This window comes from Rhipicephalus sanguineus, chromosome 1, assembly GCF_013339695.2.
Source record: "Rhipicephalus sanguineus isolate Rsan-2018 chromosome 1, BIME_Rsan_1.4, whole genome shotgun sequence".
Taxonomy (NCBI): Eukaryota; Metazoa; Arthropoda; class Arachnida; order Ixodida; family Ixodidae; genus Rhipicephalus; species Rhipicephalus sanguineus.
Window position 1 is genome coordinate 318,127,681 of NC_051176.1, and position 14,128 is coordinate 318,141,808.

Genomic DNA, 14,128 nt, shown 5'->3' on the forward strand with positions numbered 1-14,128 from the left:
CTGAAGGAAAGAGGATGTGATGACCTTGACACACTGGCCAAGACAGCTGACCAGTACTTGGAAGCACAAGGCATCATAAATCTTGCTAGAGGCAAGGACGGAAAAGAAGAGAAGGGGAAGCCGCCAGGCCATTATATAGCAGCTGTGACGACAGAGAGCAAAGGAAAGCCTGTCTGCTTTCTTTGCAACAAGCCGGGACACAAAGCTTCCGACTGCTGGACGAGATCTAGGGCACCGAAGCCATCACCATGCTGGAAGTGCAAGAAGTCGGGTCATAGCGCCGACACGTGTTCTGTTGGCTCTGGGAGACATGGTGAAGCTTCATGCTCTGTTCTAAGACAGGAAGAATTGCAGGATGAGCAGAAAAAACAACGAAAGCCTGCCCACACAAGTGCATGCAAAAGTCATGGGATGCTGGATGTTGCCCAGAGCTGTACAACGTGCTGTGGAGCGCTGGAAAAGATGCCGACGGTAATTGGTCGTCTTGAGGGAACCTTGGTGACTATCTTGCGAGACACCGGCTGCAACACGGTTGTAGTGAGACGGTCCCTCGTTCCCGACTCCAAGCTGACTGGTAATAACCGCGTTATACGCCTACTCGACCGGTCTGAAAAGAGTTTGCCGGAGGCCGAAGTATTTATTGATTCTCCGTTCTTCAGAGGAGCTGCGGTCGCCGTTTGCATGGAGAACCCTCTGTACGAGGTGATTCTTGGCAACATCGAAGGTGCTGTCCCAATGGCCGATCATGATTCCAAGCAAGCCAATTCATCGAAAGAGAAAGCCAAGGATACAGAGACAGAGCCTAAAGTACGCAGTGAGGAAGTGACGGCCGCTGTAGGAAATACGGGAAAACTGCAAAAATTAACTGCACCGCAAGTTGACCCCTTAAGCGTCAGCCCGGAAGAACTTCGGCAATTGCAGAGCATGGATCAGACACTGGAGGCTTGTTTCCAAGCATTGGACAAAACAACAACGTCCAAGAGACGAGCTACTGCCAAGTTCGTGCTGGTCCATGGTATCCTTTTCCGGCATTACCAGACTGCGGAACAGCGACACTTCGAACAACTGGTGGTGCCGAGGAAGCTACGCGCCACAGTTATGAAGACGGCACACGAGGGATTGCTCGCTGGACATCAGGGGCAAAAGAGGACCACAGACCGTGTCCTTGAGGAGTTTTATTGGCCTGGAGTGCAAGCGGATGTCACACGCTTTGTAAAGTCGTGTGACATGTGTGAACGAACAGTGCCGAAGCACCTCGTGGGTCGTGTTGATCTGGGTAATATGCCCATAATCGAAACTCCATTTCATCGGGTTGCGATTGATCTTATCGGTCCTTTTACCCCAACTTCTGAAAAAGGAAATAGATACGTTCTAACGATAATAGACCTTGCCACGCACTACCCAGATGCGGTAGCCTTGCCGAGTATTGAAACGGAGCGGGTATCGGAAGCGCTACTGGAAATGTTCGCTCGCGTTGGGGTCCCGCGCGAAATAGTGAGTGACCGTGGCAAGTCTTTCGCGCCTGGCCTTATACAAGAACTGAGACGACTACTGTCAGGTCGACAACTGCCCACAATGCCTTATCACAGCATGGTGAACGGGCTTGTTGAAAACTTCAATGGGACACTCAAGCAGATGATTCGGCGAATGTGTCAGGAGTGCCCTAAACAATGGGACAGGTATTTGACTCCACTACTGTTTGCGTATCGTGAGGTCCCACAAGCGAGCCTTGGCTTTTCGCCATTTGACCTCCTGTATGGACGATTCGTACGTGGCCCAATGGCCGTCCTTAAGGAATTGTGGACAGGCGACCACCTCGATGCTGAGATCAAGAGCATGTACGGATGTGTCGTCGATATACAAAAGAGATTGCCGAACACCTGCAAAATAACTCATGAAGAGCATCAGAAGGCAAAAGCTTCCCAGAAGAAATACTACGACAGGAAGACAAGACTTCGACAGCTGTCTGCAGGCGATAAAGTGCTGCTGCTGCTTCCATCGGACAGGAATAAACTTACCCTCACATGGAAAGGTCCCTTCACAGTCGTCGAAAAACGCAGCGACTGTGATTATCTAGTTGACCTGGGTTCGCGAACGAGCTTGTTCCACGTTAACCTCCTCAAAAGATATGAGGAAAGGGAAATATAACCCCGTCACCGATAGTGTCCTTTCGAACAAAGATGTACGTGTTTTGTTTGCTTAGAACTATCGCAAAAGAAGTGCAACATTATGTAAATTGTGTCCTTGTGTGTTGTTGGACTTCATGAATGTGAACAAGTTGTTGTACCGAACAACTTTCTTGAGTGGGGGGATAATTGTAGTGAATGGAGGAAATTTGTAGAGGGAATTTATATGGCTGTGAACTTTTGGTGGAATTTCGATATGTTTGTGCGGACGTACGAGAATGAAGACGACGGCGACATGAAGGCGAGCCAGGGGCAGGTGGCACGCGCGGCGGCGGCACAAGAAGAAAAGAAGACGAAAAAGAAGAGAGGCGCGTGTGGAACGCGCAGAGGGCTGAGCGAAGCTAGCCGAAGGACACGCCGGACCAGGGCGCTGTCCGAGAAGTTGTCGTGGCCGTGCTCAGCGAGGACTGGTGCTTTCCTGGTGTTTCGGGCGTTGGCGGTGGCTCCAGCGAGGACGTGCCGGACCAGGGCGCTGTCCGTGGAGCTCCTCCTGCCTGTTCTCGGTGAGACCTGGGGAGCCGAGGTACCTGCCTGGGGCTACCGGTACCGGGCGCGGCTCCTGCTGTGTCGGCGGGCAGGCGTCATGAGTTCCTGAACACCGTCGCCACCTGGGAGGCGCAAGGCCGTGATCAAACGGGAGGCCTTCCGGAGGCCTTATCTTCCTGCTATAAGGCACATGGGACGTGTCACCTGCGTGCCTGGGCTCGCCTTCAACGACACTCGTCGCCGCATGTGGACTGACCCTCGTCAAGGCAACGTCGTCTACGAGTCGTGAGACTTCGTTTTCTTGCTACCTTGATCGGACATTCCGCGGGTAGGACTTTCAGCTTAATTTATGTGTGCTTATCTCTGTGCTTGTTCTCCGTCATCGTCCCTAGAATCCCTTGTCCCCATAAATGTTTATTGAAACTCATTCGTGCGTATTCTCTTGTCGCCCGTCCCGTTGAGCCACGCACTCGCAAACGTGACGAACCACCACTCGGTCCTTACACATACAAAAAACGTTTACAGATATACATACAAAATTGCAATTTTAACTGTTCACTTATTCATTTTTATGACAGCTCACAATGTATTTGAATTGGATTTAAAACATTAATAGAGGTCATTATGATAGGGTTTCAGGTTAACAGGAAAGTGTTTACTTTGTTTTATTTCGACAGGTAGATTGTTCCACAAAGTGCAACCAACGCTAGGCAGCAGTCTTTTACCATATGCATTTTTTGCAAGCAGCTGTAAGAAGTTGCCGGCTTCGTAGCCTCGAGTGCGAAACCGGGAGGAAACAAATGAAGAACTTGAAAGTGGACTATTGTTAGTTATACAATTATGAACCATAATTGTAGTTTTATAGTTTATGAGCAAGTTAAGAGGCATGATTTGAAGTTTGTTAAAGAGTGGTTTGGAAGGAGATCCATAACTTGAATTTGACAAAAATCTAATTGCTCGCTTATGGAACACTACAAGTGGCTTTAAGTAAGAGTCACACGTGTGACCCATGATTCCATGCAGTATGATAACTGGCTATGGAAAAGAGCAAAATAAATTGTTTAACGTTGGCACATCACAAAATTGTCTACATTTATATATCACAAAGCAAAACACTGCTGAGCTTTTTAAATAGTGACTCATTATGCATTTTCCAATTTAAATTGTGGTCTATTGCAACACCTAGATGTGTTACACTATTCACACGTTCAATAGGCTCCCCCTCTATCTGAAGCACACATGAGTCGAGGACTGTTACTTTGTGTGAAGAATGCATTAGAATATATATGTCTTTTTTACGTTTAGTAGCAGTTTATTGGCATGAAACCAGTCACTAATAAGATTCATCTCTTCGTTGGCTAAACAGAAAGCTTCGGTCAGAGACTCATGTGCGCAAATGAGAACCAGTATCATCAGCATACATAATAGGACTAAAATTATGCACTATCAATGGCAGGTCATTCACATAGAATGAAAATAATGTGGGTCCCAGCACTGACCCCTGGGGGACTCCTGTTGTAATCGCAGAAAAATTGGATTCAACATCGAGGAATCGTACCTTTTGAGGTCTGTTAGATAGCTTCTAAAGAAGCCTAGACATACACCACAAAACCTATAACGTTCTTGTTTCTCAAGTAATATCCCATGATGCACAGGGTCGAAAGTCTCTTTTATGTCAATGAATAAACCTAATACGACCATATTATTGTTTAAGTAGGTGTTTACAATATCTGAGCAAGATAGTATAGCGGTGGCAGTGGACCTCTTCTGAAACCATGTCGGCGAGGTCTTAGCACAGATTCTCATTCGATAAAATTCATGACCCGTTTTACAATGAGTTTTTCGAAGGCTGTATTATTGGTACTCAAAACAGATACCGGGTGATAATTTTCAGGAAGGTAAGGAATTTTTGTGTATAGGAACGACTTTAGCAAGCTTTAGGAGATCAGGGTACGTAGCTGTGTGAAAAGCGTGATTGAAGAATACATTGTTTTAAAATAAATAAAGACACCTTTTCACATCCAACGCTGTGTTTGCATGGCATCGTGTTGACTACCGTGACGATCTCAGATGCTGCGATTTCGATGTAAGCAAAGGAACTGACCACCCTATCAGGGAGCGTATCAAATGTGACATCACGGCATGCATTTGTAACTTGCTTGCCAATGCTACTTAAATAATTATTGAAAGACGCCACTATTAACTTTGCCGATATTCCTGACACCTGTGTGTAGGACATACTAGTGGCTCGGAGTTGCTTTTATTATTGAATTTATAATCTACAAAGTAATTTTACTGTCTCTTGAATTTCTAGCAATGAGTTGAGAGTAGTATTCCTTCTTACGAGTTCGAGTGATTTGAGTCACCTTATTTTGAGCTATCCTGCACTTTTCTTCGTAATAAGAATTACCCCCATTTTGCTTAATTTTTGTGTACCAATGGTCCTTTTTTATGAGTTCCAAGACAGCACAAGTCATCCATGGACAGATAGGCTTCTTGTGGGATCCCTTCGCGTGCATGACAGTCGACTGCACAATGACTTTTTTCAAATTATTACTTAGTAAGTTATCTTGCTGGTTTACGTCGTTAGTCTGGTCTAGACCTATACTGGTAATTTCTAGAATACCTTGTTTTAAGATATCAACATTATTTTTGCAAGGTGAGTGCCAGTTTGCTGGCAGGTGCTGCGGTTAACGTGGAAACAGGATTTTGGTCGGACAATGATCCGCAATTACCGTGTCATAGACTAGACAGATGCTTGTTGACGTGTACTCGCGTGCGAGATAGCCTTGGCATTGAAAAGAATGAATATCTCGGTATATTTTCAACCTCACCAGAATTTAGCCATGTCTCAGTTACAACCACGAAATCGAAACGAGATGAATTAGTGGTTAGGAAGGAACAGACTTGCGATAATTTTGTGCAAACTATGCACATTGCAGTGTCGAAAGATTTTCCTCTCTTTGAATATTTACAAAGCATAAATTTTCCGCTTTCCGAGCAAGAATTTTACCATTCGCTTCCCAGGTAAACTTCCAGTTTCTTTTCCTTTTACACACAGTAGCTTTCCCAAGTAGAATTTCGTTTTCTATTCAAAGATGCTCGTTGATATAAACCACTGCAGTACCTTCAAAGCCAAAGTCTGTCGGATCAAGCTTTTTCTATTTTGCCGCAAGCAACACAATATAGTGAGCTCTGTGAGATGCAAACTTGACGATTACGTTCGGCTTATCTTTGTTTTTACTTGGAACACGATGAACGACATTGATGTCTGCGCATGTCAGAGGAACTCCAAGCTTCTTTTCTACCTCTGCCATTGCATCGGCTTGGCTTTTTTGGTAGGTCCTTGATCTCCAGATTTTGTTGACGACTGTATTGTTTAAGTTCTGTAAGGTCTTTCTGGGTTCTCTTTAGTTGATTATGAAGCTGTTTATTTTCGCTCTTGAGAAGTACTTTTCCTGTTTTACTACTTCGAGAGCGTTTCTGAATTCTTCAAAGTGTGAGTTCATGAAAGACAGCGAATCACGTACTTCCTGCATTTCTGCACATACTTTAGAGCTAAAACTATCAAACTTGCTGCTGAGGTCAGCCAGCATTTTAGCAACTTCCTTGATTGTTGTCGGTGTCTTTTCCATTTGCACAAAATACTTTTTCTGCAGGGCAGCCCAGGCACTACGTTATCAAAGCACGAGATACGTGATACGCACCTGCAACAGTGAACACTAAATCATGAGTGACTGCTCAGGGGCAGCACACGTGCCTGAGCTGCCCGCAGTTATCTGTTACATCTGTTAACGTGATTCCTCACCTAACATGATGCCCCCAAAAATTATTTTTGTGAAGAAGATTCAAGCACTTGCACGGCTTTATGGCAGGATGAATGAATGAATGAATGTTCTTTATTGCACACATATCATTTACAAAACAAGCACAAGCTATGGTCCCATAGCCAAAGGCTAGTGCGGGTCCCATTGAAGTATACATAACTCAAACTGTAATACTTATAAATAAAATAAATAGAAGTAAACAACTCAAATGTGATATTTTCATACAAGAAGTAATGTTTTTCTGCTAACAATAGTCTCTTGAATTCGATTGAAGAAGGAGGAAAGAGAAGTACATAACTTGTTTTAAACACAGAAACTTGCTTATTAGCGGGGTACAGAACTGTAGAATGGATCTTGTAGATGCAAGTATCAAATATAGCTTAATTAAGAGAACAACGGTATTGCAACATCTTTCAATTAAAGCACAAAACACATAAAGGGCAATATATATATACATGATGAAAAAATTACAGCCCACAGTATATCAGTCAACTCAGGCAGAGAAAAACTCTTCAAAGTATTATTTCTTCAGGGATCTGGAAAAGTTCTGGGTATTCTTTATATAATGCGGCATGCCATTCCAAATTTTCACTCCGGTATGCTTGACTACCATGTGGATTCCAGGTTTGATTCTAGCTCAAACCCTCAGTTTTTTTTCTTACTAAGGATGACAGCTGCCACGGATCCTGGCGACGGTCGCCATAGGTCAGCAAACAAAGTGGAGCTCACTCAGACTCACTCAAAAAATATACTTTGCTCTGAGGGCTCACTCGGACTCAGAGTCATCAAAATTCTCCTCAACCGAACTCACTCGGACTCAGACACACTAAACTTTTTCTCATCTGGACTCACTCAGATTCAGACTGACGGCTTCACCTGAGTCTGAATGAGGCTGAGTGAGTCAACTCATGAGTCCATTGGCGTAAAATTAGCTTTTTCGATCATGGTGCCAATCCCCTTTAACGCCAATATCTCACATAATCATTGCTCTACTATACGCCTTTTGATCTTGTACCTTCAAATAGAAGTTATCATCATATATCATAGATCATCATTATCATATATCGATCCAGTAGAGATATTTTTATGAAATACGCGACTCACACGAGATATCCCCAGTAAACCACGAATGTCCATGGTACGTGCCGGCATGATCTAAATATCCAGGACGAAAAAAAATCTCCTATTCACGTCTGAAAGACGTTCAGTTTTCGCTTTGTGCAATGGGGACGTCTAAAAGAAGTCGAATAATTGGCTTATTAAAATGGACGTACAGTGCACATCTAGAATATGTGAACCATATGGGAGGTTTTTGGATGTCTGTGACAGGCGGTGCACATATGCGCTTGTTTTTCATCAAACGTCGACATTCAAGAGAATCGAATGAACGAGTACTTGAACGACACTAGATGGGTGCATCCACTGGAGTCTGTCATTTAACTAAACAAAAATAATTTATTAATGCAATATGTTGGTTAAGATAGAAGATACACAAGGCGCGGCACAGCGTCGCTGGGAGGGGGGTGGGAGGAGTGAAAGAAGAGAGTGGAAAGGAAAGTGCAGCTTCTAGAGAAATGAATCTCCGCAACAACGGCAGGGGTAGCTCTCCTCCCACTTGAAAATCTGGCGAGTGCCCTGCAGCACCGGGATCGAGCCCAATACCTCCTACACTGGATACGGACGCAACCGCTGCGCCGTGAGTACGGAGCGAGAAATATTTAGGAGGTGCAACTCCGCTATTTCATGCGACCAGATAACGTCACGCTCCCGGAGACCCACGTAATGCTGGTGGAATCTGGCGGTAGACAAGGACATTGCCGCCGTTTCAGTAGCTAAGGGAACCACCGGTCGCGTGCGTTGCCCCCGTTTCGCCGCAGTCACACGGAGCGTGGCCGCGGACCGCGTTCGGCCGCGTTAGGCCGCGTTAGTTAGGTAGGAGGCAGTACAACATAACTGCTCTTTTATGCCAAAGTCGGAGACCTGTAGACACTTTCAAAATTATAAATAGTGAAAATTGTAAAATAATGATTTGCAAGAGTTATCAGGTCTTTCAGAATACAACAGTAGTGAGCACTCAGTCAGCGAAAGGTATTGTGGCCTATAGTCTGTCGAAACTTCATCTTTGAAGGCCATAATTAACGTTCTTCAAAAGCCAATACGAGTCATATGTATGATGCCTATTGGCTTTCCAAGTGCGCTAATTATGAAACACTCGCACCCGTACTTTCAGGAATGAATACCTCTTAAATGTACATAACATCCAGCCTTGATATCCATACGACGTACTGACAGCATGATCCGGATACATTTTAGATAGTCTATAATAGATCTGTAAAATGTATTTTGGGAGGAATGTGGATACCCGCTGGATGTACTTAATCTCCAGAGACTAGCATTATATGGACATCTAATGGCCATTTGTGCTTTACTGGGTCTTTATCAAGAACTTCCCATGAAAGAGTTTGCGAGCGGAGGTCATGGCACCCCTTCCCCAACTCATGCCTCTGATCAATAAATGTTGAGGTCGCTCATGAATGCTAGTGTACTGAGATATGTGTGAATAGACTTGAGCATAAACATAAGCCGATATGATGCTGACAGTAATGCTGAAGATTAGTAGACAGGACCATAAGTCGGCAACAAATGGTGGAGCTCACTCGGACTCACTCAAGATATATATTTTGAGCTTAGGGCTCGCTCGGACTCAGCCTCACCAATAACTTCCTCAACTGCATTCACTCCAATTCAGACTCACAAAAATTTTCTTCAGCCGGACTCACTTGGACACAAACTCACCAAAATATTTCTCACCTGGGCTCACTCAGACTCAGACTCACGGCCAGATCTGAGCCTGAGTGAGTCGACTCATGAGTGAGTTTGCCGACCTATGGCGGTGGCAGACAATATTCCCACTGAAATCAGCTGTTGTTGTGAGCTCATAACAGCTTACACTGCAAAAAGTATCTTTCTTTTGTTTTTAGTTATGACACAGCCTGTAATCATATGGCCCTACCAATGAAGAACTGCTGTGTGATACGACAGTGTTCACACGTAGATCCAAGGGTTGTGTGTTTATCATTAAAGAAATGACGGATACCTTGGCTGTGCTTACCGCACAATATCATGCAAAAGCACATTTTCCTGGATCAAATTAGTCATTTGCTTGCACCAAGTTAGGCACTGGGCACATTGTTTAAATCATGTACTTTTGTGCAACAATATGTCTTTATGTACAGGCTGTTTCATACTTAGGGGAAATCTCGGAGCGCCGGGCATCGCGATGCGACTAGCGCTGCAATCGCGCGCCGGCAGCAGCTCGCGCGTGCGCCGACGCTTCAAGGGTGTAGAGTTGTACATATGCGCACGCGCAAGCTGCCGACGGCGCGTGGTTGCAGCGCTGGCCGCATCACGATGCCACGCGCTCCGAGATTTCCCCTAAGTGTGAAACGGCCTGTACGTGTTGAAATTGACAACTTCCTCACGACAAAGACAGAGCAACAGTATTTAAGAGCTGAACTTCAATTGATGGCGCAAATGTTAAGACAGGAATGTAGGTGCTTCTCCCAAGGTTCTGCCGAGATTGCACCCAAGGAGTTACTGGTGTTCAAGAGATTGGCTGCTGAAACTACTGAATTTCAGTGGCAGCGGTGTTTGCTCTTGTTGCCGAGACGTAGGAAAAAACTGGGTAATACTGTTGGCTTCCAGGTTTTGGATGACGTCCAGGTTCCGGCTGACATGTCTGCGATGCTAAAGAATGGTCCTAAGTACAGTGTGCAACCGACCATTCCCGCCCACGAGCTACTGCCGCTGAACAGACGTTTGTGCAGCAAGGCTGAGTCAGAAGACCGGGAAAGGTGTATCCTGGACGGTGCGGATACATTGAAGAGGACGGTTTCGAAGGAACGTCGACGTGAACGTGACCCTGTGGACACTGCTGTGTCTTATTTGAGGCAAAATGACTTGCGCCTAGCCATGGCGGAAAAGGAGGGGGGCTTTGTGCTTATGACAAAAGGACACTTCGACCTCAAGGCGGCGGAGGCTGTTGAAAAGAACTTCAGACGTGTGCAGGTGTGTGCGTCCAAGGTGAAGGCTCGGGCTGTTGCCTTGTGCAACGACCATGGCCTCCCCAAGTTGGCAAAGGACATTAGTAAGTGCAAAGGAGACAAGCTTTCGATTTTTTTTTCAATGTGAAAACTCATAAACCTGGCATGCCGTTTAGGGCTATTGTCAGCGAGAACAGGTCATGGCAGGTGATGGTCAGTCGATATTTGTTAGATCAATTGAACAGTCTTGCTTTCGACGATCCCTTCATGGTTAAGAATTCAGACGAAGTTATTAAGTTTTTTGAAGATAACCGCTCCGCAGGGTTTTTCTTCTCGATAGACGTGGAAGAGTTGTTTTACTCGGTACCCCATGTAGAGCTATTTAAGGCCGTTCGATCATGCATTGACAAGAATGGGGAACTACCTTTTATGAACAATGCTGCAGTTCCAGTAGAAAGTTTTTTAGCACTGTTAAAATATTACCTTGACGAAACGTTCATCTCGTTACATGATCAACTGTTTGTGCAAAAGAAAGGCATTTGTATAGGTTCATGTGTCGCGCCTGTGCTGTGCAACATTTTTCTTTCTAACATGGATCAACACCTGGAATCCGCTTTGTTAAATGACAAGGTTCTGAAGGTGTTTCGTTTTGTTGATGATTTTTTAATTGTTATGACAAAACTACCAAGTTTCGCTTATTCTGAGTGTGTGACTGAAGCCCTAGACACTTTTAAGGCTTTAGGACAAGGGCTCAGGTTTACTGATGAGCTCCCCGCTGGTGACAAACTTCAATTTTTAGATATTCTTTTCACGATTAACGAAGACCATGTCTGTTGGATGTATCATCCTCGTGTTCAGAAAGAATTTTTGCCATTTCATTCCGCCGATTCGAATAATGTGAAGAGAGCAGTAGCAACTGCTAGTTTGCAGATAGCTCTAAATAGGTCCTGCTCACATGCAGTTCAAGGAAGCTTTGAACTGCAAGTTTCTAGACTTGTTTCCGCGGGTTACCCTTCATTTCTTTTAGGATCTGTTTGCGAGGCTTTATTGAAGAAAGTTCGGCGTGATGTCAGTGGTGCTCCTCCAGTGAATGCTAAAAATAGACGTCCCGTCGTCATTCCCTGCATTCACAGGGTATCTCATTCTTTGAAAAATGTGGCCTCTATAGGTACAATGTACCGGTGGTGTTTTCGGCTCCGAAAAAGCTATCTCGTATTTGTGCTCGTGTGTCGTCAGATAAGAGTCCTGGGTGTGGGAAAGAACACACGAAGAAGACGCGCTTTATGGAATGTGCTACGGGTGTTGTTTATAAGATTCCTTTGAGATGCGGCCGGATGTACATCGGCCAGACGGGCAGATGTATTAATGACCGACTAGCAGAGCATGCCCTGTCTATAAGGAATAGGACCGGATCTCATTTGCCACTTCACTGTAAGGCTTGCGCGTGTAAACCACTACTGGGCAGCGTGTGCATTTTGCGGGAAAGCAAAGACAAGGTGGCAAGGGTGGCAATTGGCTGAGGCTATGTACAGACGGGTCCACTGTTAAAGGGAACACTCGCGTGCAGGGCATGTTCAAATTTCGCTCTCTTGCAAAAGCATAGTGGCTCAGATTTGCATAAGATTACTAGCGGTTGACAGTTGCGACTCCTTTTGAAAGAACAGTGCCATGCACGAACGAAGTTTCCCCGTCCACTTGCCGCTACGGGGCCAGCAACATGAAGGGTGCTCATTCGAGTGTTCCCTTTAACAGTGGACCATACTGTACATACAGAAAGCTGGCGATCTGTGTGTCAGCGTTCCTTCTATAACTATTTATCAAAATGAGTATAGTTTTTTGGTGGATAGGTTTTGATCAAACGGTGGTATCAGAGATTGATTTTGCTTTTGTGGTGTTGTGCGCATGCTTGAGGGTTCTTAAGCTAAGCTTTCGGAAGAATAAAATTTAGTTGCGAGTGTGCGCTTGTCCGTGTCTTACGTGTCTTCTACGTTCCTGTCTTAACATTTGCGCCATCAATTGAAGTTCAGCTATGCGCCAACTAGCCCGACAGCAAACGCTATTAAGTTGTATTTAAGAGGCCTGCTGGATGACGTGGAGAATCTGATGAGTCTCACAGTCAGATCTGGCTGCTGTCTGTGCAATCGTGCACGATACAGGCACTGAACACTTCTTCCATTGCCCCTGATGGGTTCACAGCAATTTCAGTTCATTTCAGCTGGATACTGCATCCTCTCTTCAATTTGGATGCACTCCTTAAATTATAAAGCACGTGTAAGTCCTATCGTTTAAAAATCTGGGGTGTGGAGCACCACTTGGATGTTCCCTTGAGTCTCCCACCATCTTGAATCATGCCCTCTCAGCCCTCTCTCGGTAGACAAGACAACCATCGTTAGGTGGCACTTCTGCCTTACAAAAACTGTCGCAGAATGTCCCTTGATGGTTGCTAACGGCGCTCGATCTGCAATTTGTTTACGCGGTAACAGTGTGACTGGCAGTGCCCAAGCTATCTCTTCCACACTTTTTCGCACCTCATGCCTTCACACTGGGCATGTACTATCTCAAGTCGCTTGTATGCTGTGTTTCACTTCCTTCAAACTGTTCTGACCAGTACAGCTCGTGCTTTCCCTAATTGCTTGTGGCACTTGTGCAAGAGAGGCTTTTTTACCCTTGCTGTGCATCCGTGCTAACCCTGTGCTGCACTGCCTGTCTGCTGTGCCTAATGTTAAAATCATCGATTAAAATGACACCAAGGCTATGTTGAACATGAATAACCACACTTTTTGCAACTTTGAGCTGAAGGAACATACTAAATACGAGCAAAAAAATGTCACCCTGCTTAAAAATGCGCGTGCATGCGACACAAGCATTTATGAATGAAAGAGCTTGCATAGGCCAATTCATGCTAACCCAAAGTGAGCCAGAAAGGATGTTAAGCAGTGCTTGTCGGTATGATTCAACTTATAGGAGTACTGACACAAAAATTTTAGATCTCGTTTTTTCTGTTGCAAGAAGTACCTAACAAGTCACTTACCACGCCTGAAAACCTCGTTTGCTTGATCGCATGACTGTTAATTATTTGGAGACTGTTTTATAGCACCCAGTCGCAGTTTCACTTTCAGACATCGCCGAGTAAGGCGAGACCCAGGGTGGTCTTTTATGTAAACGTAGCTGGCTGTGTGAGCCCACAAAATTGCACGCATATGAGCACTACACTGACCATTCTTTTCAACAAAGGCTCCCTGGGTGCTGCTACAATCCCCTCTGGGATGTTGCGAATATGCGTGACCCTTCAGAAATGCTTTGCCGAGACAAGTACACCAGCTTAATAAAATATTTGTGACGCAACTAAGACAAGCAAGGAAAAAAAGAGAAAACAGGATAGGACGCCAGCCTTTGTACTGCCAAGCAAGCCCATAATGAGGTGCTACCTCTTTCCATTGACGATGGCTACTAGGATCAAGCCCTAGCAAGGAGTATGGCAGCCAACACAAACTTGTGATGCATGTGGGTATTGGTTGCTTATGTTAAAACCAAGGTGGTGTCGATGCCATGAGGTGGGGCGTTTTGCGTGCAGTGGCGCCACATG